The 26,943-nt window shown below is 39.2% G+C and overlaps 1 non-coding gene across 1 annotated transcript; it reads left to right on the forward strand.

The window, feature by feature from the left end:
- The first annotated feature begins 22,790 nt into the window (after nt 1–22,790).
- LOC129069625 (U6 spliceosomal RNA) lies at nt 22,791–22,897 on the forward strand. The gene has a single exon (XR_008529049.1). It is a non-coding gene; the product is annotated as a U6 spliceosomal RNA (small nuclear RNA).
- Nucleotides 22,898–26,943: the final 4,046 nt, after the last annotated feature.

Genomic DNA, 26,943 nt, shown 5'->3' on the forward strand with positions numbered 1-26,943 from the left:
CAGCTGTTATCGGTCTGTTCAAGCTTTCTGTTTCTTCCTCCTTCAGTGTTGGAAGATTAAACTTATCTAGAAATTTGTCCATTTCATCTAGGTTTTCAAATTTCTTGGCATATAATTATTCATAGTAGTTTCTTACCATCCTTTGTATTTCTGTGGTATCCATTGTTATTTCTCCTCTTTTGTTTCTGTTATTATTTATTTGGGTCCTCTCCCTTTTTTTCTTGATGAGTCTGCTTAAAGGCTTGCCAATTTTATTTATCTTTTCAAAGAACCAGCTTCTGAATTGGTTGATCCTTTGAATTGTTCTTTTCATCTCTATGTCATTCAGTTATGCTCTAATCTTGACTATTTCCTTCCTTTTACTTGCTCTGGGATGTATTTGTTGTTGTTTCTCCAGTTCTTGAAGTTGTTGGGTTAGGCTATTTATTTGAAATGTTTCTATATTTTTTAGGTAGGCCTGTATTGCTATTAATTTCCTTCTCAGGACTGCCTTTGCTGTGTCCCATAGGTTTTGGACTTTTGTGTGTTCATTTTCATTTGTTCCAGAAACTTTTTGATTTCTTCTCTTATCTCATATTGACCCAGTCATTGTTTAATAGTTTACTGTTCAGTCTCCATGAGTTTGCAAGTTTTTGAATTTTCTCTTTGAAGTTGATTTCCAGTTCCAAGCCCTTGTGGTCCAAGAAAAAGTTTGGTATTATTTCAATTTTCCTGAGTTTTCTGAGGCTTGCTTTGTGTCCTATCATGTGGTCTATCTTTGAAAAAGTTCCAAGAGCATTCGAAAAGAATGTGTATTTTGCTTTTTTAGGATGACAGATTCTATATATGTCACTTAAGCCCATTTGATCTAATGCATCATTCAGCTTGACAATATCCTTGTTGATGTTTTGTTGGGAAGATCTGTCCATTTTTGACAGTGGGGTGTTGAAATCCCCTACTATCAGTGTATTGCTGTCTATATCATTTTTGAAGTCCTCCAAGATTTTCCTTCCATATTAGGGTGTTGCTATGTTGGATGCATGTAAGTTTACAATGTTTATGTCTTCCTGATGGATTCTTTCTTTAAGTATTATAAAGTGCCCCTCTGGGTCTCTTTTTATGGCCTTTGTTTTGAAATTTATTATGTCTGGTACAAGTATTGCTACCCCTGCTCTCTTTTCTTGCCCATTTGCTTGGAATATTTTTTTCAATCCCTTTACTTTCAATGTGGGTCTCTTGTAGGCAGCGTATGTGTGTGTCATGTTTTCTTATCCATTCAGCTATCCTGTGTCTTTTGATGGGGACATTTAGGCCATTTACATTTAGTGTTATTATTGATAGAATCTTATTCATTTTTTCCCTTTGTACCTGCATTCTTCTCTTTCCCACTCTTTTTCTTCATCTTCTTAAACCAGTCCCTTTAGGATATCTTGTAGTGTTGGTTTGGTGGAAATGTATTCTTTTAGTCTTCTTTTGTCTGGGAAACTCCTTATTTCACCTTCTCTTTTAATTGAGAGCCTTGCTGGGCTGAACAGACTTGGTTGTAGGCCTTTGCTTTTCATTACTTGGACCATTTCTTCCCATTCTCTTCTGGCTTGTAGTGTTTCTGTTGAGAAGTCAGGTGCTATCCGTAGCAGGGCTCCCTTATATGTTACTGCCAGTTTCTCCCTTGCTGCCTTTTTGATTCTTTCTTTGTCTTTGATATTTGCCATTCAGTGCTGTGTCTTTAAGTGAGTCTCATTGGGCTCCTCTTGAATTTCTGTGCTTCCTGGAGCCATGAGAACTTTACTCTCACAAATTGGGGAAATTTTCAATCATTACTTTTCAAAGAGGTTCTCTATCCCTTGCTCCTCTTCGTATCCTTCTGATATTTCTATTACAGGGACATTATTGCATTTCAGGATGTCCTGCATTTCCCTAAATGCCTCTTCATTTTTCTTGAGTCTTTTTCCTTTTCTTGCTCTGTCTGTGAGCTTTTATCTACTTTGTCCTACAGCTCGCTGATTCAATCTTTTGTTTCATCTAGCCTGCTTTTGATTCCTTCTACTTGTTTGTCAATTCAGAAGTGGTATTCTTCATTTCCTCTTGTGTCTTCTTGATAGTTTCTATGTACATTTCCAGATTGATATAGTTTGAAGTCAGTTCCTCACAGTTTCCCTATAGTTTCTCATAGTTCTCTTTGAGCTCACTAAGCTCATTGAGCTTCCTTAGAGCAATGTTTTGAATTCAATATCTTATAGTTCACTTGTCTCTATTTCATTTAGCTCTCTGCAGGGATTCCTCCTTTCCCCTCATTTGGGAGGTATTATTTTTCCTTCCCATTATTTGCGAGAGTCCTTTTTTTTTTTTTTTTTTTTTTTTTGGTTCTGTTTCAATTGATCAGTCTTGATTTCCTGACTTTGTCGATTAAACTTTATGGCACTAGGTGGGTTTATTTACTTACTTACTTACTTTTTTTTTCTTTTATTTCTGGGTCTGCCTGTGATGATGTCAGTTATTGACCCTGTCTGACCTTAGGACATTTTTTTGAGCCTTCCAGGAATCTACTGCCTGTGTCTGTCTCCTGGAATTGTTAATCTAGTAACTCTGCCCTCAGCTGTCAGGCTTAGGCACCATAGGACAGGGCAGTGCCTGCTGAGGGTGGAACTATTGTGTCCTTCCCAGTGCTGTCATTCAGGGGAGCAGTCTGCCTGAACAAGATGGACATCATGGAATGGGGAAGGAGTTAGCACCGGGATCCCCCACGGCTACTCCCTTAGTTCTCTCCCCAACGTCTCCACCTCCCATCTCTCCTCAAGTGTCTCTAGGAAGCTCTGTGTCCCCTTTAGCCCAGGGTCTACTATCTCCGCTGGCAGCTCTGCACTCAGCACCAAGGCCCATATGCATTTCCTGTCCCAGCCGGACTGTCCTGAGAGCAGGGATATTATTTCCTTTCCTGCTGCAGTTTCTTTGGGGCATGCCCTGCCTGCCCAAAATGGAGACTATGGAATGGGGAAGGTGTCAACTCAGGGAATCCCCAGCTACCCCTCCAGTTATTTCCACAACACCTCCATCTCCAGTCTCTCCTCAAGGGTCTCTAGGCAACTCTGTGTCCCCTTTGGCCAGGGATTCACTATTTCTGCTGGCCACACTGCACTCAGCACCCCAGCCAGTGTGTGTAAGCCCTGGGCAGACTGTGAAGAAGGCAGTTTTAGTGATTCCTGTATGCCTGGGCGAGATGGTAGCTGCAGAGTGGAAGGTTAGCTATCACCTGGGCTCCATTGCCACCATCTCAGTTCTCTTCACAAAGCTTTCCTCACCAATCTTTCCTCACGCAGAAGCTCACTCTTCTCCTGCCTCTACCCAGAGATCAAGGAAGGCAGCTGCCACTGCAAATTTTTGCGTTGGCCCTTTAAATTTCTCTTTGCGTCTCCAGCCACCTGTCTCTGGCAGAGAGCGTCACTATGTTTTCGCAGTTGTGGTATGTCTGTGTGTTTTGGTTTTTTTTTTTTTTTTTGGTTTCAGAGGCTGTAGTCTAGGGGTCCCTGTTTATGGTTCACCCTGTTCTCCTTAGGGGGATCCAACTGGCCATTTCAATATCCCTCTGCTGCTGGTGCCCATGAGCACCCAGCCCATCCTCTCTAGCCTCCACCACCCTTCTCACCCATTAGGGTGTGTGAAAGTCGACTCCACTGTTTGTCTGTGGCCCCAAGGATCTTCTCACTCTATCATTCTGTTGTTTTCTAGGTGATTTCTCCACAATTTAGTCACAATTCCAGTTTCGTCTTGGGAGAACGTCGGGATGATTTCCACTCCTCTACCATCTTCCTTCTCCTGTGTTTACTTGGTTTGTTTGTTTGTTTTTAGGGAAAAGATTTTTACAAACCTTAAATCGATAAATGGATAAAGAATACAAAAAAGTCATTTAAAGATTTTTAAAAATAATAGAAATAGGCAAGAAATATAAAAAAACCCCACAGGTTTAGTTTCAACAAATAATAAAAGAACAATTACAATAACACATCATTGCCACAATCAGATTAAAACGTATTTAAAAACATTGGTAAGAGCAAGTATTGGCAATGTGAAAGGAACTGGGTATTCATAGACTCTTTTGTTCATCTTAAAGCAGTCCCTTTAGCATATTTTGCAGTGCTAGTTTGCTGGAAGTGTATTCTTGTAGCTGTGTTTTGTCTCGGACACTCCTTATTTTGTCTTCCATTTTAATTGAGAGCCTTGCTGGGTAGAGCAGTCTTGGTTGCAGGCCTTGGACTTTCATTACTTTGAATATGTCTTGCCATTCTCTTCTGGCTTGCAGTGTTTCTGTTGAGAAGTCAGCTGCTAGCCATATAGGGGTTCCATTATATGTTACTACTTCTTTCTCCTTTGCTGTCTTTTAGATTCTTTGTTTGTCTTTGATATTTGCCATTTTAATAATGATGTGTTTTGGAGTGGACCTCATTCAGTTCCCCTTGAATGGGACCCTCTGTGCTACCTGGGCTTGTGTGACTATTTCTCTCATCCAATTAGGGAAATTTTCCATAATTACTTTTTCAAACAGGTTCTCTATTCCTTCCTCCTCTTCTTCTCCTTCTGATCTCCCTATTATATGGATATTATTATTTTCCAGGTCGTCCTGCATTTCCCTAAATGCCTCTTCATTCTTTTTGACTATTTTTTTCATTTTCTTGCTCTTTCTGGGAGTATTTTTCTACCTTGTCCTCCAGCACACTGATTCGATCCTCTGCTTCATCTAGCCTGCTTTTGATTCCTTCTACTGTGTTCTTCAATTCCGAAATTGTATTATTCATTTCCTCATCTCTGTTACTGATAGTTTATATGTCCTTTTTCATTCTGATATAGTTTGCAGTAAGTTCCTTGTAATTTCTCTGTAGTTTTTTTGTGATTTCCTCTAAGTTCACTGAGCTCATTGAGCTTCCTTAAAACCATTGTTTGGAACTCAATATCTAATAATTTACTTGCCTCTATTTCATTTAGTTTTCTTTCTGTGGATTCCTCCTTTCCCTTTGAGTTGGAGGTATTTCTTTTTCTTCCCAGTATTTGTGAGACTCTTCTTTTTTGCTTCTGCCTCATAAGTTGATCTGTCTTGACATCCACACTTTGTTGTGTGAACTTCTATGGAGGGAGACTGCTGATTTTACAGTCCATATCTGCTTCTGATGATGTCAGATGTTGTCCTTGTCTGACTTTAGGCGGTCTGTTCATGACTTCCAGGAATCTAGGGTTTGTGGCTGTATTCTTCAGCTATTAATCTAGTCACTCTGCAGTCAGGAGGCTGTCTTAGACAGCTCAGGGTGGAGTAGAGTCTCTCCTGGGTGTGGGGTTATTGGGTCCTCTCATGCTGGTGCTGTATAGGAGGGAAGTCAGCACTGGTATCCTGCCGGCTACTCTCTCCATTTTCTCCCCCAAAGCCTCCAACCTCAATCTCTCCTCAGGTGTCTCTAGCCCACTCTGCTCCCACCTTTGCCAGAGCCCAGGGTGGGTGGCTACAAGTAAAAATTTATGCATTGGCCCTGTAAATGGTTCTTTGCATCTTTAGTTGCCTGTCTCTGGCAGAGAGCAGCCCTGCCACTTTCCGCAGCTGCCTGTTTTCTGTGTACTTTTTGGGCTCTGGTGCAGGCTGGAGATCCCTGCTTTTGGTTTAGACCCCACTCTTCTCAGGGGGATCCAAGTGGTTGTTTCAATATCCTTCTGGTGTTGCTTCCCATGGGTGCCCCGCCTGACTTCTCGAGACTCTACCGCACTCCTTACCAGTTAGATTGCACTAAAGCTGATTCTTCTGTTTCCAAGGTTACAAGGCTCCTCTCTCACTCTTGTTCAGTTGTTTGTTCCAGGTGATTTCTCCCCAATTTAGTTTAATTCCAGGTTGGTCCTGGGAGGAGGTCAGTATGACTTCAATTCACCCCCTCAATATCTTGATTCCAAAAAGAATGATTTCTTAAAGTAGACAGAAAATTGTCCTGACTGGTGTGGCTCGAGGGTTTGGGAGTCATACCACAAACTGAAAGGTCATGATGCATGCCTGAGTACCAGGTCAGGTTCCCATTGGGGGTGTTGCAAAAGGCAACCTATCATTGTTTCTCTCTCTCTTTCTCCCTTTCTTCCTCCTTCTCTAAAAATAAATAAATAAAATCTTAATTTTAGAAAATAGAAAATGTATAAAACATAAAGGAAAATATTGGTAAATCAAAGTACACTAAAATTTAGAACTTCTATTTATCAGAAGACTCTGTTAAGAGAGTTAAAAGACAAGCCATAAACATAACCAATCAAGGATTAATATCAGATTATAAACAGAACTCTAAACGTCTATGAACCATAAAAAAACAAGCCAAAAGAAATATAGGCCAGAAATCAGAACAGGCACTTCTCAAAACCGAAGCCTCAAATGGCCAATAATTGAATTTCAAGATGCTCAACCTCAATAGTAATCAGAGAAATTAAAATTAAAATCACAATAAAATAGTATTTTATACCACTAGAGTCATAACAATGAAACAGTATGGAAAATACCAAGTGTTGGCAAGCATGTGAAGGAAATAGAATGCTCATCCAGGGTTTTTTGGAGTATACATTTATCTGAGCATTTTAGGTAAGGGTTTGGTATCACATAGTAAAGTTGAATATATGCAAATCCCAGGACACAGAAATTCCAGTTCAGGGTATATGAAGTCTGTCCAGAAGGTATCCAGCCATATCATCTGAAAAGTATAGGCACTTACTGAAGAAGATACAAGATGTAAAAATCATTGTACACAGAAATATGATGCCTCAGTCCCCTTCAGAGTAGCCACCTGGGAACCTCACACAGTTTTCCCAATCACCATCAGCTGCCTCATTGTACTTTTCTGAATCTCATTGACAATCTGAAATCTCTTCCCTTTCAAAGGTGATTTTAGTTTTCAGAAAAGCCAGAAGTCACAGGGCACCAAATCTGGGCCATAGGGGGGATGAGTCACCTGAGTGAACTGATGAAGCACCAAGAAACTGCATGATGCATGATGCATAAGTGGACATGTTGTCGTGATGAAGCTGCCAATCACTAGTTGCCCATATCTGTGGCCTACTGAATCATCCAAATAATTTCTGCACAAGAATGTTCAAGCTTAATGCAAAATTTGGCACATATACATTGCTCTACTCAGTCATTTTGAATGCAATGGCCACAGAGTACGCATGTTCACTGAACGGCATCTACTGCCCCCTCTGACTAGTACAGCGAAGTTGTCATTGTTCACACATGCGCATTCCAGTCCACTCTCCTTGGCTGCCAGGTTACATCGATGTTACATAAACCATTCTTGTCATATTAACAATGACTGGATTTTTTCCAAACAGACCTCATACCTTAGACAAACTGTAGCACATGTACATCATTCCATCAACATGCTTCCATCATCATATCCCAAAACAGTAAAATAAATAAATATGCCATGGTATATTCATGCAATGGAATATTGTTTAGCAGTGTAAATGAACTGAAACTAGACGTACCAACATGTGTGAATATGAAAAGCACAATGTTGAGTGAAAGAAGCAAATCATGGGAGAATCCATACATACAAACAGCTAGGTTCTATTTATTAAATAGTTAAAAAACAGGAAAAGCTAAACTATATATTGTTTAGGGATGCATTTAATTGGTAAAACTATTAAAAAAAAACAAGGTAATGATTGTACCCAATTTCAGGATAGTGGTTCTATTAGAAGGGTAAGGGGAGAGAGGTAGCAGGGCAATGTGATCAGGGAGGGTCCCATAGAAGGCTTTAAGATACTGGAAATAAATGTTCTATTTTTTAAAACTTAGGTGGTGAATACATAGATATTCACTTTTAAAAATTGTTCTTTAAATTATATCAATGTTTTATATACCCTTTTATGTATATTTCACCATTTCATATTAGAAAAAAAAATCAGTGCCCAGAACTGAACATACAACTCTAGCTAATCAATCATACTAGGAGATAATCACTTCCCTTGTTTTAAGTACTTTGAACCTAGACATACATTTATATTACTAAATTTTCCCTTATTCTATTTGGGCATTCTTTTCACTTCTCCTCTCAGCTAGCCGAACTCTCCCCAACGCCAGATCATCGTCTTCAGTACTGATTGTCCTCTAGATACCGAAATTTCTGAGCCAGCCAGGCTTGAGATCCAAATCACAGCTGGGAGATGTGACAGCTCTTCTGAAAGCTCATCTTTTTAAAAGAAAATAATATTTATTTATTTATTTTAAATAAATAAAGAGAAGGGAAGGGAGGGAGAAAGAGAGGAAGAGATACATCAACATGTGGCTGCCTTTGTGTGCCTCCTACTGGGTACCTGGCCTATAACCCAGGCATATTCCCTGACTGAGAATCAAACCAGCAACCCCTTGGTTTGTTGGCCAGCACTCAGTCCACTGAACCACACCAGCCAGGGCTGAAATCCCATCTTAAAGCAGCTCCCTTAACATGCTTTCTTTCTGTCCTGTTTCTTCTAAGGTTATCTGTTTATAGCCTAGCCTAATGTCTTTCTTGTGAGGAACCTTAACAAATGCCTTATCAAGGAAGACAATGCTTCATATTAGGTCATGTTGATAAGATGATGAGATCATATTCTCACTCAAGAAGACTGCTATTTCCTGAAACGATAAGAGCCCACCAGGGAAAACCCCTGTGGTTCTCATAGATAGGGCTAATCTACTACCCAAGCTGATAACAGTCCAGAGGAGGAAAGCCAAATGCACTTATCCCAGAAAATTTGTGGGTAGATGTATATCTCTCATGTGTTAAAGAATCACAAACCCTGAGCTGGAGATTCCAACCCTGAAGAACCTCTCTAGCACCTAGGTTGTTTAATCTCACCTGCTATCTAGAGAGGTTCCAAACTGCCTTTTGAGAATGGGAAACTGGGAGGTTAACAATTGCCTCTCAGTTTTGTTTCTGGTAAGTGATGTTTAACTGCTCATTAATCACTCTTAACAGAGTAAGGAGACATCATATTTGTTCACATTTGTAAAGTTGTTTAAAAGGGAAAGATTTCATGACAATATTGGGCTCATCAAGGCCAGTTATCAGTTAGAAATTCTATCTTTAGGATTACAGATATATGTTTTATATATTCTTCTATGTACAATATACTTCAACACTAGAGAAAGAAAAAATCCAACTATAGAAATTGATTGGTAAAGAGACAAATAACATTCTCTCACTACAAGTATTTCAAATTTCAATTTGTTTTCATTTTCTGTTATCTTTTTCTTCCATCTCACTTCTTTTTTTGAAAGTTAAACATTTTTATTGTTTATGATATTAGTTGTCCTAATTTTTCCCTCTTCCCCTCACTCACCCCATCTCACTTCTAACTATTGTCATGGATCATTCTTTTTTCTCCATTCTTCCTGTGCTGATTACATCAAGATTTCATAAAAACCGTTGAATATTTGAGTTAGAGATGATCTTAGAGATCATGAGGTGCAGCACTGTCCTATGGAAATATAATATGCACCACATATGTGATTTTTATATTTTCTAATACTTAACATTGAGAAGGAAAAACATAGGTGAAATTAATTCTTAGTAATATATTTGTTTAATCCAATATGTCAAAAATATTATGCTTTCAATATGCAATCAATATTGAACACATTAATATGATAATTTATATTCTTGTATTTTTACTGTCTTTGAAATCTGTTGAGTAGTTTACACTTATAGCACACCTCAAACAGGTCTAGCCACACTTCAAGTGCTTAGTACCCACCTGTGGATAGTGGCTATGGCATTGCATAGTGCAGATATATATCAACCTCTTGATTTTACAAGGGAAAATAAGACTGAGATTTCACACAGTGAATTGATTGCAGAACCATCACTCAATGCCAGCTCCCCAGTATTCAGGCCAGAACTCCTGTGCATGCATGTGCACACACATGTTCCTTTCCCACCTCTAATTTATTTATTTATGAGCTTCCCCCAAGCTTGGGATTCCCTGTGTCCTTTCTTATTTTCCTCAATCTTCACATCATTGCTTCTTTTAGGGTTCTGTCTTTCCTCCTATTTTTCTATTGGGTCCAATAGGACTTCCAAGTGTTCCACAGGGAAAATGGTGAGGAAAGCAATCGTGTTCCCCTAAAGGGTTGCTTGTTCTGCATTTAATGAAAGACCAAACATTTATTTCTGCAGGTTATACCATGACTCATATTTTCAGTGTTCCAATGCCCTATGTTTAATTCCTTTTGCATTAGGAAACAGCACACCTGGTCATTTGTTTCAGTTCTGTGATTAATTGAGTTACCTTGAGCAAATTACTTATCTTCTTTAAAATTCAGATCACCTGTGTGTGTTGGGGGGCATTAATGAAGTGACTAGATTAGATACAAATATAAGGGTGTTTCTAGCTCTAAAATCATCTTCTCTTTAGATCCCTCTCTTATTTTTGCTTGAAGAGTTCATCACCCATGCCAGTTAGTCACATTTAACTGTCTAGCTTTGAATTTCCATCTCCCATCAGTCCTGCTAGCAGGCTCAGGCTTCTTGGTATCTCTGATATATGCCCATATGCACTATTTTTTCAATGAAAAAAGTAAATTAATGGAAAATATATTTGACCAGAAGAAATTAGCCAAAGAATATACATGCATATATGAACAGCCCATGGATGGAGATGAAAATGGTGGTAAAGGCAAAGGTGGGGCTGAGTGTTGGGTGGAGGGGGACAAAGAGTGGAGAATGGAGGACACATAGTAGTACCAACAATACAAAATAATTAACTAAAAAAAAGGTCAGAAGGTGCAAATCGGGGGAGAGGAAGATGGCGGAGGAGTGAATGGGAGTCACGCTGAACTCCTCCCAAGACCAAACTGGAATTTCGACTAAATAGTGGAGAAATAACCTGGAAAACAATGTAATGACAGTGGGAAAGGAGCGTTGGAACCACGGGCAGACAGTGGATTCAACTCTCACATATCCCAATGGGTGAGAAGTGCGGTGGAGGCTCGAGAGGATGGGCTGGGTGCCCGCGGGCACCAGCACCAGAGGGGCATTGAAACGGCCAGTTGGATCCCCCTGAGAAGAACAAGGTCTGAACCATAAACAGGGACCCCTAGACTACAGCAGCTAACACCAGGAAAACACACAGACCAAATGCAACCCCAAAAAGCTTAGGAGTGCTCTCTGCCAGAGACAGGCAGCTGGGGATGCAAAGAGACATTTAAAGGGCCATCGCAAAAATTTGCAGTGGCAGCTTCCCTCCTTGATCTCTGGGTGGAGGTGGCAGTAGAGTGGGCTGGTGCCTGGGTAAAGATTGGTGAGGAAAACTTTGTGAAGAGAACTTAGATGGTGGCTGGCGGAGCCCTGGTGATAACTCACCTCCCACTCTGCAGCAACCATCTCGCTCAGTCATAAGAGAATCAATTAACCTGCCTTTAGTGCGCTCTGCACACAGCTTGTGCATGTGTGAGCTGGGGGGCAAAGTGCAGACAAGCTGGAAGAAATAGAGGATCCCTGGCCAAAGGGGTCACACAGTTGAATAGAGCCTTGAGGAGAGACTGGAGATGTAGGCATTGGGGAAAGAATGGGAGGAGGAACCGGGGAGTCCCGACTCCCTTCCCATTCTGTAGTCTCCATTTTGCATAGGCAGGGCACGCCCCTAAAGAGGCAGAAGCATGGCGCAGATGAGCCAGATGGCCTGCGAATACAACGCGGTCCTCAGAAATACTGGATCCTTGTCCAAAGGGGTCACAGAACTGCCCAAAGACCCCTGAGGACAGACTGGAGACAGGATTAACCGGAGAGTCCTGGAGCTAACTTCCTCCCATTTCCGTAGTCTCCATTTTGCGAGGGGCAGGAGACACACCCAAAGAACCAAAAGTGGTGAAAGCACACAATAGAACACCCCAAACTGCTGGGCAGGGGGCCAGATGAGTGCGCGAGGTCGCGAATAAGTGCCTCTGGGTTGGGGCAAGCACGCCTGAGCCCAAGCAGGCGGGGGATCCTGCCTGCTGGGGAATGTGCACAAGGAATCAGCATGAGAGTGCAGAGCAGTCGACAGAAATAGTAGATCCCTGGCTGAAGGGGTCACAGAGCCGGCCAAAGCATGAGTCAGAAACAGACAGTAGACCCTGGAAGGCTCAAACAAACGACCCAAGGACATATAGGGTCAACAAATGACATTATCAGAGGAAGGCCCAGAAAGAAAACTAAAGAATAAATAAATAAATAAATAAATGAATAAATAAATAATATGAAAAGACCTGCCTACTATGATAGAAGTTTAATCCACAAAGTCAGGAAATCTAGATAGCTTAATTGAAGCAGAAACAAAAATTAATTAATTAATTAATTAATTACTTGATAGACTCTCACAAAAATGGGAAGAAAAAGAAGTTCCCCTCAAATGAGTGGCAAAGGGGAATCCCCACAGAGAGAGATAAATGAAATAGAGGAAAGGGAAGTATCAGATATTCAATTCAAAACAATGGCTCTAAGGAAGCTCAATGAGCTCAGCCAGCTCAAAGAAAACTATGAGAAACTGCAGAGAAACTATTAGGATCTTACACCAAACTATATCAGCTTGGAAAAGGACATAGAAACTTTCAAGAAGACACAAGAGGATATGAGGGATACCATTTCTGAATTAAAGAACACAGTAGAAGGAATCCAAAGCAGGCTGAATGAAGCTGAGGATCGAATCAGTGAGATGGAGGATAAGGTAGAAAAAAGCTCCCATAAGGAACAAGAAATGGAAAAAAAGACTCAAAAAGAATGAAGAGGCACTGAGGGAAATGCAGGACAACCTGAAATGCAATAATATCCACACAATAGGGATACTAGAAGGAGAATAAGAGGAGCAAGGGATAGAGAACCTCCTAGAAAAAGTAATGATGGAAAATTTCCCTAATTTGAGGAGAGAAAAGGTCTCATGGATCCAGGAGGCACAGGGGCCACACTCAAGAGGGATGCAAGGAGGTCTACTCCAAGACACATCATCATTAAAATGGCAACTATCAAAGAAAAAGAGAGAATCCTCAAGGCAGCAAGGGAGAAGGAGAAGGTAACATACAAGGGGGCCCCGATAAGGCTAGGAGCTTACTTCTTCACAGAAACACTACAAGCCAGAAGGGAATGGCAACAATTTTCCCAAGTCATGAAAAGCAAGGGCCTACAACCAAGGCTACTCTACCCAGCAAGGCTCTCAATTAAAATAGAAGGGGAAATAAGGAGTTTCCCAGACAAAAGAAGTCAAAATGAACATATCTCCACCAAAGCAGCACTACAAGATATGCCAAAGGGACTGGTTTAAGAAGATGAAGGAAAAGAAAGAGAAAGAGAGAAACACAGACAGATAGAGAAAAAAAATGAATAGGTTTCCATCAGTAATAACTCAATGTAAATGGACTAAATACCCCAATCAAAAGACACAGGATAGCTGAATGGATAAGAAAACAGTACCCACACATATTCTGTCTACAAGAGACCCACCTTAGAGCAAAAGACCTACACAGATTGAAAGTAAAGGGATGGAAAACAATATTTCAAGCAAATGGGCAATAGAGAAAAGCAGGAGTTGCAATACTTATAACAGACAAAATAGATTTCAAAACAAAGGCCATAAAAAGAGACCCAGAAGGGCAATTATAATACTTCAAGGAAGAATCTGTCAAGAAGATAATAAACATTGTAATCTTATATACCCCCAATATACGAGCACCCAAGAATATAAGGAAAATCTTGGATGACTTTTAAAAAGATATAAACAGCAACACATTGATAGTAGGGGATTTTTACATCCCACTGTCAAAAATGGACAGATCTTCCAAACAAAACCTCAATACGGATATTCTGGAGCTTAATGACGCATTAGATCACATAGACTTAACTGACATATACAGAACTTTACATCCCAAAGAAGAAAAATACACTTTCTTTTCGAAGGCTCATGGAAGGTTTTCAAAGATAGACCACATGATAGGACACAAAGCAAGCCTCAGAAAATTCAGGAAAATTGAAATAATACCAAACTTTTTCTTGGACCACAAGGGCTCGGAACTGGAAATCAACTTCAAAGAGAAACTTCAGAAGCTTGAAAACTCATAGAGTCTGAACAGTAAACTATTAAACAATGAATGGGTCAATAATGAGATAAGAGAAGAAATCAAAAAGTTTCTGGAAACAAATGAAAATGAACACACAACAGTCCAAAACCTGTGGGACACAACAAAGGCAGTCCTGAGGGGGAAGTTCATAGCAATACAGGCTAACCCAAAAAAAGACAGAAACATTTCAAATAAAAGACCTAACACTACAACTTCAAGAACTGGAGAAACAACAACAAAGAAATCCCAGAGCAAGTAGAAGGAAGGAAATAGTCAAGATGAGAGCAGAACTGAATGGTATACAGACGAAAAGAACAATTAAATGGATCAACCAATCGAGGAGCTGGTTCTTTCAAAAGATATATAAAGTCAGCAAGCCTTTAAGCAGACTCATCAAGAAAAGAAGGGAAAGTACCCAAATAGATAATATCAAAAAAAGAGGAGAAATAACAACAGATACCACAGAAGTACAAAGGATTGTCAGAAACTACTATGAACAATTATATGCCAAGAAATTTGAAAACCTTGATGAAATGGACAAATTTCTAGAAAAGTATAATCTTCCAACACTGAAGGAGGAAGAAACAGAAAGCTTGAACAGACCGATAACACCAGGGGAAATTGAAGCAGTTGTCAAGAAACTCTCGGCACACAAAAGCCCAGGGCCGGACGGTTTCACAGGAGAATTTTACAAAACATTTAAGGAAGAGGTAATCCCTGTCCTTCTCAGACTATTCCAAAAAATCCAAGGGGAGGGAAAACTCCCAGACTCTTTTTATGAGTCCAGCAGTACCCTAATCTCCAAATCAGATAAAGACCCTACAAAGAAAGAAAACCACAGGACAACTTCGCTGATGAACATAGATCCTAAAATTCTCAACAAAATATTGGCAAACCACATCCAGCAATACATTAAAAAGATTATGCACTATGATCAACTGGAATTCCTCCCAGGGATGCAGGGATGGTTCAATATACGCAAGTCCATAAAAATAATATATAACATAAATAAAAGAAAAGACAAAAACCACATGATCATCTCGATAGATGCAGAAAAAGCATTCGATAAGGTACAGTACTTATTTATGATCAAAGCACTCAGCAAAATAGGAATAAAGGGGGCATTTCTCAATGTAATAAAGGCCATATTTGAAAAACCTACAGCCAATATCATACTCAACCTGCAAAAACTGAAAGCTTTCCCACTAAGGTCAGGAACACGACAAGGATGTCTGTTTTCACCACTTCTTTTCAACATCGTATTGAAAGTCCTAGCCACAGCGATCAGACAAGAAAAATAAATAAAAGGCATCCAAATAGGAAAGGAGGAAGTAAAACTATCATTGTTTGCAGATGACATGATAGTGTACGTAGAAAATCCTGTAGACTCTACCAATAAACTACTCAACCTAATTAGTGAATTTTGCAAAACAGTGGGATACAAAGTCAATGTTTAGAAATCACAGACATTTTTGTACACCAGGATTGAAATAGAAGAAGAAGAAATCAGAAAAAAATACCATTCAATATAGCAACAAGAAAAATAAAGTACCTAGGAATAAATTTAACCAAGGAGGTAAAACATCTGTTCACAGAAACTATACAACATTAAAGAAAGAAATTAAGGAAGACAGAAATAAATGGAAGCATGTACCATGCTCATGGATTGGAAGAATTAATATCATCAAAATGTCCATACTACCCAAAGCAATTTATATTTTCAACACAATCCCTATTAAGATACCAATGACGTATTTCACAGAAGTAGAACAGACATTTCAAAAACTTATATGGAATCACAAACGACCCCGAATAGCTGCAGCAATTTTGAGAAAGAAAAACAAAGTAGGAGGGATCACAATACTGGACATCAAACTCTTCTACAAAGCCACTATACTCAAAACACTCTGGTACTGGCACAAGAACAGACCCGTAGAGCAGTGGAACAGAATGAAAAGTTAAGAAATAATCCCAGGTTTATATGGTCAGTTAATTTTTGGCCAAGGGGGCAGAAGCATAAAATGGCGCAGTAATAGCCTCTTCAACAAATAGTGTTCGGAGAACTCGACGGCTACATGCCAAAAATTGAAATTGGATCATCAGCTGACACCATACACAAAAATAAACTCAAGATGGATAAAAGACTTAAATATGAGTCGCAACACCATCAAAGTCCTAGAGGAGAACATTGGCAGGAAACTCTGATATCCCACGCAGCAATTTTTTCACCGATATGTCTCCTAAAGCAAGGGACATAAAGGAAAGAAGAAACAAGTGGGACCTCATCAAAATAAGAAACTTCTACATGGCTAAAGAAAACATCAGCAAAATGAAAAGGGAGCCAACCGTATGGGAAACTATATTTGCTAATGATACATCAGATAGAGGTTTTATCTCCAAGATATATAAAGAACTCACTTGACTCCACTGCAAGAAAACACACGATCCAATCAAAAAATGGGCATAGGACCTGGGCAGACGATTTTCCAAGGAGGAGATACAGAGGGTCCAGAGGCATTTGAAAAGATGCTCACCATCACTAGCCATCAGAGAAATGCAGATCAAAACCACCATGAGGTACCACCTCACACCGGTCAGAATGGCCATCATAAACAGATCCACAAACAACAGGTGCTGGCGAGGCTGTGGAGAAAAGGGAACCCTAGTGCACTGTTGGTGGGAATGCAGACTGGTGCAGCCACTGTGGAAAGCAGTGTGGAATTTCCTCAAAAATCTGAAAACGGAACTGCCTTTTGATTCCCCTGCTGGGGCTATACCCCCGAATCCCAAAATGCCCATTCAAAAGGACCTATGCACCCCAATGTTCATAGAAGCAAAATTTGCAATGGCCAAGTGTTGGAAGCAACCTAAATGCTCATCAGTAGATGACTGGATCAAAAAATTATGGTACACTTACACAACAGAATACTACACAGCAGATAGAAAAAAAGAACTACTAAACTTCACGACAGCATAGATGGAACTGGATAGCATTATGCTAAGCGAAATAAGCCAGGGGGTTAAAGACAAATACCATATGATCTCACCTATAAGTGGAACCTAACCAACAATACAAAGATGCAAGGAAAATAAGACCAGCAACACTGAAAGGAAAAGAAATCAACAGAGACAAGAGGGAACAAGGGAAGGGGGCGGGTGAAAAGGACGGAAAGGGGAAAGTTAAGGAACATATAGCAAGGACTCATGGACAAAACCGAAGGGGAAGAGTTGACGCAGGGAGGGACAGGGCAAGGGAAAGTTGTGAGGGGTAGGCAGAGACAAATGTATTTTAAAAAATAAATTAATTAATTAAATTTAAATAAAAGAGGCCAATATCACTGGTGAAGTTAGATGCTAAGATCCTCAACAAAATATCGGCAAACCACATCCAACAATACATCAAAAAATATCATCCATCAGGATCCAGTAAGTTTCGTCCCAATGATGCAGGGATGTTATAATATTCACAAATCAATAAACATAATATGCCACATAAACAAAATGAAGCACATGAATTGCATGATCATATCAATAATACATAAAAGTCATTTGATAAACTACAGTACCCGTTTGTGATAAGTATGTTCAGCAAGGTGAGAATAGAGGGGGCATACCTCAACATAATAAAGGCCATATATGAGAAAACTACAGCCAACATCATACTCAATGGGCAAAACCTAAAATATTTACCCTAAGATCAGGCACAAGGCAAGGAAGGCTGCTTTCACCATTTTTATTCCACAGAGTATTGGAAGTTCTAGCCACATTGATCAGACAAGAAAAAGCAAGCAAATTGGAAAGGAGGAAGTAAAACTGTCATTATTTGCAGATGACATGATAGTGTATGCACCTATAAAATACTATAGATTCCACACTCACACACACACAAAACTATTCAACCTAATAAGTAATCTTGCAAAATAGAGGGATACAAAGTCAATATTCAGAAATTGAAGGCATTTTTGTACACCAGCAATGCAATATCAGAAACAGAAACTAGGGGAGAAATCCCATTTACTATAGCATCAAGAGAAATAAAGTACCTAGGAATAAATTTAACCAAGGAGATAAAGGACCTATACTCAGAAAACTACAGAACACTGAAGAAAGAAATTAAGGAAGATACAAATAAATAGAAGCATATACCATGTTCATGGATAGGAAGAATTAGCATCATTAAGATGTCCATAACTACCCAAAGGAATCTATATATGCAAGCCATTCCCTATTAAGAATCCAATGCCATACATCATAAATTTTAGAACACATGTTTCAAAAATTTACATGGAACCAAAAGTGATCCCAAATAGACTCAGTAATCTTAAGAGAGAAAAACAAAATAGGAGGGATCACAATACCTGATATCAAACTATAGTACAAGGCCACTGTAATCAAGACAGTTTGGTACTGGCATAAGAACAGACAAAATGATCAATGGATCAGAATAGAGAGTCCAGAAATAAAGTCACATCTCTGTGGTCAACTAATTTTTGACACATGGGGCAGGAGCATGAAATGGAGTAAAGATATCTTTTTCAAAAAGTTGTGTTGGGAGAACTGGAATGGTACATGCAAAAAATAAAATGAAACTAGACAACCAACTTACACCACACACCATAAACTCAAAATGGATAAAAGTCTTAAACATAAGCTGTGCTACCATAAAATCCTAGGAAAACATAGGCAGTAAAATTTCAGATATCCCATGCAGCAATATTTTCACTGATATATCCTTTAGGGCAAAGGAAATAAAGGAAAGACTAAACAAATGGAACTAAATCAAATTAAAAATCTTCATGGCTACAGAAAATATCAGCAAAATGAAAAAGGGGCCAACCCTATGGGAAAATGTATTTACCAATGATACCTCAAAAACACTGGTAATCAGGATGCTCACAGAAATGATTGAGTATGGCCAAAAAATAAAGCAAGAAGTGAAAGCTATACAAAGTAAAATAAGGAAAAATATACAGGGAACCAAAAGTGAAGAGAAGGAAACCAGGACTCAAATCAATGATTTGGAACAAAAAGAAGAAATAAAGATTCAACCAGAACAGAATGAAGAAACAACAATTCAAAAAAATGAGGAGGGCCTTAGGAACCTCTGGGACAACTTTAAATGCTCCAACATCTGAATCATAGGGGTGCCAGAAGGAGAAGAGAAAAAGCAAGGAATTTAAACTTATTTCAGAAAATAATAAAAGAAAACTTCCTTAATCTGGTGAAGGAAATAGACATACAATTCCAGGAAAGAATGTTAAAAGCAGCAAGAGAAAAGCAGAGTTACCTACAAAGGAGTTCCCATAAGACTGTCAGCTGATTTCTCAAAAGAAAGTTTGCAGGCAAGAAAGGACTGGCAAGAGCTATTCAAAGTGGTGAAAAGCAAGGGCCTACAACCTAGATTACTCTATCCAGCAAAGCTATCATTTAGAATGGAAGGGCAGAAAAAGTGCTTCCTAGATAAGGTCAAGTTAAAGGAGTTCATCATCACCAAGCCCTTATTATATGAAATATTAAAGGGACTTTTCTAAGAAAAAGAAGACCAAAACTACGAGCAGTAAAATGACAACAAACAAACTCACAACTACCAACAACTGAGCCCCAAAAAACAAAAACAAAAGTAAGCAAACAACTAGAACAGAAACAGAATCACAGAAATGGAGATCACAGGGAGATATATCAGTAGGGAAAGGGCAGGAAGAGTATGCGGGAAAAGGTATAGGGAATAGGAAATATAATTGGTAGGTACAAAATAGACAGTGGGATGTTAAGAATAGTATAGGAAACAGAAGACAAAGTGAAGGGAACTTTGTGTATGACCCATGGACATAAACTAAGGGAGGGGAATTCTGGGGGGAAGGGGGAAACAGGGGGTTAGAGGGGGATAGAAAAAAGGGACAAATGTAATAGCATAATCAATAAAATATACTTTAAAGAAAGAACCTAAGCTTCCCTGTGTTTATAGCAGCATTATTTACAATAACCAAGTACTGAAAGCAGTCTAAGTGTCCATCAGTAAATGAGTGGATCAATAAACTGTGGTACATTAACAGCAATACTAAGGAATACTAAGCAGCAGAAAGAAAGAAGGAGCTCCTACCTTTGCTGACAGAATGGATGGAATTGAAGACTATTATGCTAAGTGAAATAAGCAAGATGATAAAAGGAAAATACCATATGATCTTACTTATAAGAGGAACCTAATGAACAAAACAAATGAGCAAAATAGAACCAGAGGCATGACATCAAGTAGCAGACTGATAGTGGGATAACGCGGGTGGTGGGTGGGATAAAGGGGGAAAGAAGGGGAAGGGTCTAATCTAGGAACAGGTATAAATGACCCATGGACATGGACAACAGAGTGGGGATTGACTATGGGAGCGAGAGGCATGGGGTGGGGTGGGCGTGGCAGTGGAGAGCAATGGAGGGAAATTGGGACAAATGTAATAGACAACAATAAAAATTATTTTCTACTTTATTATAAAAAATTGTGTATCCCCCTTTCCTTTCATGTCTTCTACTCTACTTTTTCATTTCAATTCATAGTGGTAGAAATGATAGTCAAGGTGGGAAATGGAATTCTTTTCTCTCAGATATCACTGTGTTTTATCATTCACCCTACTTATAATTGTATGTGGTGACACAAAGTTCCTTGCCTGTGTATACCTCTGAGATCCTGAAATATTTCTGCTTGCTTTCAATAAGTTTCTCTCCTGTGTCTTCTGAATCTTGGGGTATGTGTGGCTTTCATGTCTTTTTTCATTAGGGTCAAAGAATCTCTGGAGACACTCTTCTCTAAAAAGGTCTCTTAAACAAAGGATGCAGGAATAAATTAATTGGTAGAGGCAGCATGCCATCAACATTATAATGAAATGACCTTAAAAAAAAAAAAAAACTTTTTCTAAGTCCTGCTGTACTAAAAAAAAAAAAAAAAAAAAAAAAAAAAATCAGTTTCCTCCGTGACCTGAAAGTAGAGCATTCCTATGAAACCATTTAAAAGCCAAAAATGGCATAAAACAAAGAAGCTATTACCACTAATTTATATGGAAGACATTTTGAGCATTCCTGGACCCCTGAAATAACCTACCAAATCATAACAAATACACTTATGCTGAGTGTAACACTCTTATGAGCTCTGATACATTAGGGCACAACTTACTAACAGAAGCACATAATGAATCAAGATAAAGCACAGATGCTCACAAGCACAGTTCAAAACTATGGCGGCCTGATAATAAGATGCTGAGGTAGTTCCTGAAAAGGGGTTTGGCAAGGCTATTCAGTGCACAGGGTACACACTGCTTCTTTAAGAGCTGGCTGAAAAACAAATGATGAGTGTTATTTTTGCTTTTAACGTTTTTTTTTTTTTTTGGTAAAAATGAAATCCTCTTTGAATTTTTTTCAGTTAGCAGAGAATGTACTAATGTAGGTCTTTTGTAAAAGCTAAGTGGCATAATGTGAACTTTCAAAAACTGGGGTGATACCTGCATTCATTTCTAAAATCTGATGTTCAGATTTAGCTGTGTGTCCTGTATTTTAATTCACTAAATTTGATGGCCCTCTCTAGGGCACACTCCCCAAACCCATTAATGAAAACACACAATAAAACTTAGCAGTTGTTTTCAAACTGGTTTCCACAAAACACAGGTGTTCCTAAAGATCACAACACCTGACATCAAACTATATTATAAGACCACTGTAGTCAAAACAGCCTGGTACTGGCATAAGAACAGACACATAGATCAATGGAACAGAACAGAGAGCCCAGAAATAAACCCATGTCTCTGTAGTCATTTAATACTTAAAAAAAGGGGACAGAAGCATAAAATGGAGTAAAAATAGCTTCTTCAACAAATGTTGTTCGGAGATCTGGACAGACACGTGCAAAAAAATGAAACTCAACCACCAACTTACACCATACACAAGAATAAACTCAAGATGAATAAAAAAATTAAATATAAGTCACAACAGCATAAAAGTCCTAGAGGAGAAAAAAGGCAGTAAAATCTTAGATATTCCATGCAACAATACTTTCACTGATATGTCCCCTAAAGAAAGGGGCATAAAGGAAAGAATAAACAAATGGTACTTCATCAAAATAAAAAACTTCTGCATGGCTAAAGAATACATCAGCAAAATGAAAAGGGAACAAACCATATGGGAAAACATATTTTCCAATAATACCTTGGACAAGGGTCTGATCTCCCAAATACATAAAGAAGTGACATGACTCCATTCCAGGAAGACAAACAATGCAATTTAAAAATGGGCAAAGGACCTGAACAGACACTTTTCCAAGGAGGACATACAGAGGGCTGAGAGACATATGAAAGGATGATCAGCGTCACTAGCCATCAGAGAAATGCAAATTAAAACCACAATGAGATACCCCTTCACACTGATCAAAATGGCCATCATAAACAAATCTACAAACAATAAATGCTGGCACGGTTGTGGAGAAAAGGGAACTGTAGGACATTGTTGGTGGAAATGCAGACTGGTGCAGCCACTGTGTAAAGCAGTATGGAATTTCCTCAAAAAACTAAAAATAAAACTACCTTTGCACTCAGTAATCCCATTCTGGGATTATACCCTAAGAATCCTGAAACACTAATTCAAAAGACCTAGGCAACCCAGAGTTTATAGTAGCACAATTTACAGTAGCCAAGTGGTGGAAGGAACCTAAGTGCCCATCAGTAAATGAATGGATCAAAAAACTATGGTATATTTAGTGCTCGCTTTGGCAGCACATATATTAAAACTGGAAAGATACAGGGAAAATTAGCATGGTCCCTGCATAGAGATGACATGCAAATTCATGAAGTGTTCCATATTTTTCTGGAGACCATTATGTTAAGTGAAATAAATCAGGGGGCAAAAGACAAGTACCATATGATCTCACCTATAAGTGGAAACTAATCAACAAAACAAACAAGCAAAGAAAATATAACCTGCAACATTGAAAGAAAAATGAAACCAACAGAATCAAGAGGGAAAGAGGGAGGGGGGAGGGGATAGTGAAGGGAAAGGTCAAGTCAAGGAACATGTATAAAGGACCCATGGACAAAGCCAAAGAGGGATATGATTGAGGGTGGGAGATTGGGGTGGGTGGGGTGGAGGAAAGTGGTGTCAGGAAAATGGAGACAACTGGAGTTGAATAACAATGAAAAGGGAAAAAAGGAAAATTATAATCCACAGTTCATGAAGCAGGAAAAAACAAAAGAAAGAAACTCAGGTGTTCCTACAGGGTGTGTGTGGGGAAGGCCAAATGAGCAGGGCTCCTGCATCTACCTCTGTCCCAACCAAAGCAGTCTTCATTTGCTTTATTGATTCCTGCTTATGATTTTAAGAGTTTGGTTAAAAGATTAAAAAAAAAAACCTTAAACTTAACACTGTAGGTCAACAGTTCGATTCCCACTCAGGGCACACGCCTGGGTTGTGGAGCCAGGTCCCCAATAGGGGGTGGTCAAGAGGCAACCACATACTGATATTTCTCTCCCACCCTTCCCGTCTGTCTAAAAATGAATAATCTTTTTTTTAATTTATTTACTCATTAAATACATTTGTCTCTGCCTCCCCCCCACCTCTTTCCCTTGTCCCCTCACTCCTTCCCTCCCTCAGCTCTTCCCCTTTGATTTTGTCCATGAGTCCTTGCTATATGTTCCTTGACTTTCCCCTTCCCTTCCCTTTCCCTGCCCCCCTCACCTTCCCTCTTGTCTCTTTTGATTTCTTTTCCTTTCAGTGTTGCTGGTCATATTTTCCTTGCATCTTTGCATTGTTGGTTAGGTTCCGCTTATAAGTGAGATCATATGGTATTTGTCTTTTGCCCCCTGGCTTATTTCACTTAGCATGATGCTCTCCAGTTCCATCCATGCTGTCGCGAAGTTTAGTACTTCTTTTTTTATTTCTGCTGCGTAGTATTCCATTGTGTATATGTACCATTACTTCTTGATCCAATCATCTACTGATGGGCATTTAGGTTGCTTCCAACACTTGGCTATTGTAAATTGTGCTGCTATGAACATGGGGGTGCATAGGTTCTTTTGTATTGGCGTTTTGGTGTTCTCAGGGTATAGTCCCAGCAGGGGAATCGCTGGATCAAAAGGCAGTTCCATTTTCAGCTTTCTGAGGATATTCAACACTGCTTTCCATAGTGCCTGCACCAGTCTGCATTCCCACCAACAGTGGACTGGGGTTCCCTTTTCTCCACAGCCACGCCATCACCTGTTGTTTGCGGATCTATTTATGATGACCATTCTGACCGGTGTGAGGTGGTACCTCATGGTGGTTTTGATCTGCATTTCTCTGATGGCTAGTGATGCTGAGCGTCCTTTCAAATGCCTCTGGGCCCTCTGTATCTCCTCCTTAGAAAAGCATCTGCCCAGGTCCTTTGCCCATTTTTTGATTGGATCGTTTGTCTTCTTGGAGTGGAGTCAAGTGAGTTCTTTATATATCTTGGAGATCAAACCTCTATCTGATGTATCATTACCAAATATAGTTTCTCATACGGTTGGCTCCCTTTTCATTTTGCTGATGTTTTCTTTTGCCGTGCAGAAGCTTCTTATTTTGATGAGGTCCCACTTGTTTATTCTTTCCTTTGTGTCCCTTGCTTTAGGAGACATATCAGTGAAAAAATTGCTGTGTGGGATATCTGAGAGTTTCCTGCCAATGTTCTCTTCTAGGACTTTGATGGTGTTGTGACTTCTATTTAAGTCTTTTATCCATCTTGAGTTTATTTTTGTGTATGGTGTCAGCTGATGATCCAATTTCCATTTTTTGCGTGTAGCCGTCCAGCTCTCCCAACACCATTTGTTGAAGAGGCCGTTATTGCTCCATTTTATGCTTCTGCCCCCTTTGTCAAATATTAGATGTCCATAGAGACCTGGGCTCATTTCTGGGCTTTCTATTCTGTTCCACTGGTCTATGGGTCTGTTCTTGTGCCAGTACCAGATTGTTTTGACTATGGTGGCTTTGTAGTAGAGTTTGATGTCCGGTATTGTGATCCCTCCTACTTTGTGTTTCTTTCTCAAAATTGCTGCGGCTATTCAGGGTCATTTATGGTTCCATATAAATTTTTGAAATGTCTGTTCTATTTCTGTGAAATACGTCATTGGTATATTAATAGGGATTGCGTTGAATCCATAAATTGCTTTGGGTAGTATGGACATTTTGAGGATATTAATTCTTCCAATCCATGAGCACGGTATATGCTTCGATTTATTTGTGTCTTCCTTAATTCCTTTTTTCAATGTTGTATAGTTTTCTGCATACAGGTCTTTTGTGTCTTTGGTTAAATTTATTCCTAGGTACTTTATTTTTCTTGTTGCTATATTGAATGGTATTTTTTTCTGATTTCTTCTTCTTCTATTGCATTGCTGGTGTACAAAAATGCCGTTGATTTCTGAATGTTGACTTTGTATCCTGCTGTTTTGCCAAATTCACTTATTAGGTTGAGGAGTTTTTTGGTAGAGTCTACAGGGTTCTCCATGTACACTATCATGTCATCTGCAAACAATGATAGCTTTACTTCCTCCTTTCCTATTTGGATGCCTTTTATCTCTTTCTCTTGTCTGACCGCTGTGGCTAGGATTTCCAATACGATGTTGAAAAGAAGCGGTGACAGCGGACATCCTTGTCGTGTTCCCGATCTTAGTGGGTAAGCTTTCAGTTTTTGCCTTTGAGTATGATATTAGCTATAGGTTTTTCATATATGGCCTTTATTACGTTGAGGCCATATTTATTCCCCATTTATTCCCATTTTGCTGAGTGTTTTGATCATAAATGGGTGCTGTACCTTGTCAAATGCTTTTTCTGCATCTATCAAGATGATCATGTGGTGTTTGTCTTTTCTTTTGTTTATGTCATGTATCACGTTTACTGATTTGCGTATATTGAATCATCCCTGCATCCGTGGGATGAATCCCACTTGATCGTGGTGGATAATCTTTTGAATGTATTGCTGGATGCGGTTTGCCAATATTTTGTTGAGGATTTTAGCATCTATGTTCATCAGCGAAATTGGCCTGTAGTTTTCTTTCTTTGTAGGGTCTTTATCTGGTTTTGGGATCAGGGTGATGCTGACCTCATAGAAGGAGTCTGGGAGTCTTCCCTTCTCTTGGATTTTTTGGAATAGTCTGAGAAGGACAGGGGTTAGCTCTTCCTTAAATGTTTTGTAAAATTCTCCTGGGTAACCGTCTGGCCCTGGGCTTTTGTGTGCTGGGAGTTTCTTGATGACTGCTTCACTTTCCCCAGCTGTTATCGGTCTGTTCAAGCTTTCTGTTTCTTCCTCCTTCAGTGTTGGAAGATTATACTTTTCTGAAAATTTGTCCATTTCATCAAGATTTTCAAATTTCTTGGCATATAATTGTTCACAATAGTTTCTGATGATCATTTGTATTTCTGTGGTATCAGTTGTTATTTCCCCTCTTTCATTTCTGATATTATTTTGTGTCCTCTCTCTTTTTTTCTTGATGAGTCTGCTTAAAGGCTTGTTAATTTTATTTATCTTTTCAAAGAACCAGCTTCTGGATTGGTTGATCCTCTGAATTGTTCTTTTTGTGTTTATGTCATTCAGTTCTGCTCTAATTCTGACTATTTCCTTCCTTCTCCTTGCTCTGGGATCTATTTGTTGTTGTTTCTCCAGTTCTTGAAGTTGTAGTGTTAGGTCTTTTATGTGAAATGTTTCTATCTTTTTTAGGTAAGCCTGTATTGCTATTAACTTCCCTCTCAGGACCACCTTTGCTGTGTCCCATAGGTTTTGGACTGTTGTCTGTTCATTTTCATTTGTTTCCAGAATTTTTTTTTATTTCTTCTCTTATCTCATTATTGACCCATTCATTGTTTAATAGTGTACTGTTCAGTCTCCATGAGTTTGCAAGTTTTTG

Source organism: Pteronotus mesoamericanus, unplaced genomic scaffold (assembly GCF_021234165.1).
Source record: "Pteronotus mesoamericanus isolate MK-2021 breed Mesoamerican mustached bat unplaced genomic scaffold, CSHL_Meso_final contig_227, whole genome shotgun sequence".
NCBI lineage: Eukaryota > Metazoa > Chordata > Mammalia > Chiroptera > Mormoopidae > Pteronotus > Pteronotus mesoamericanus.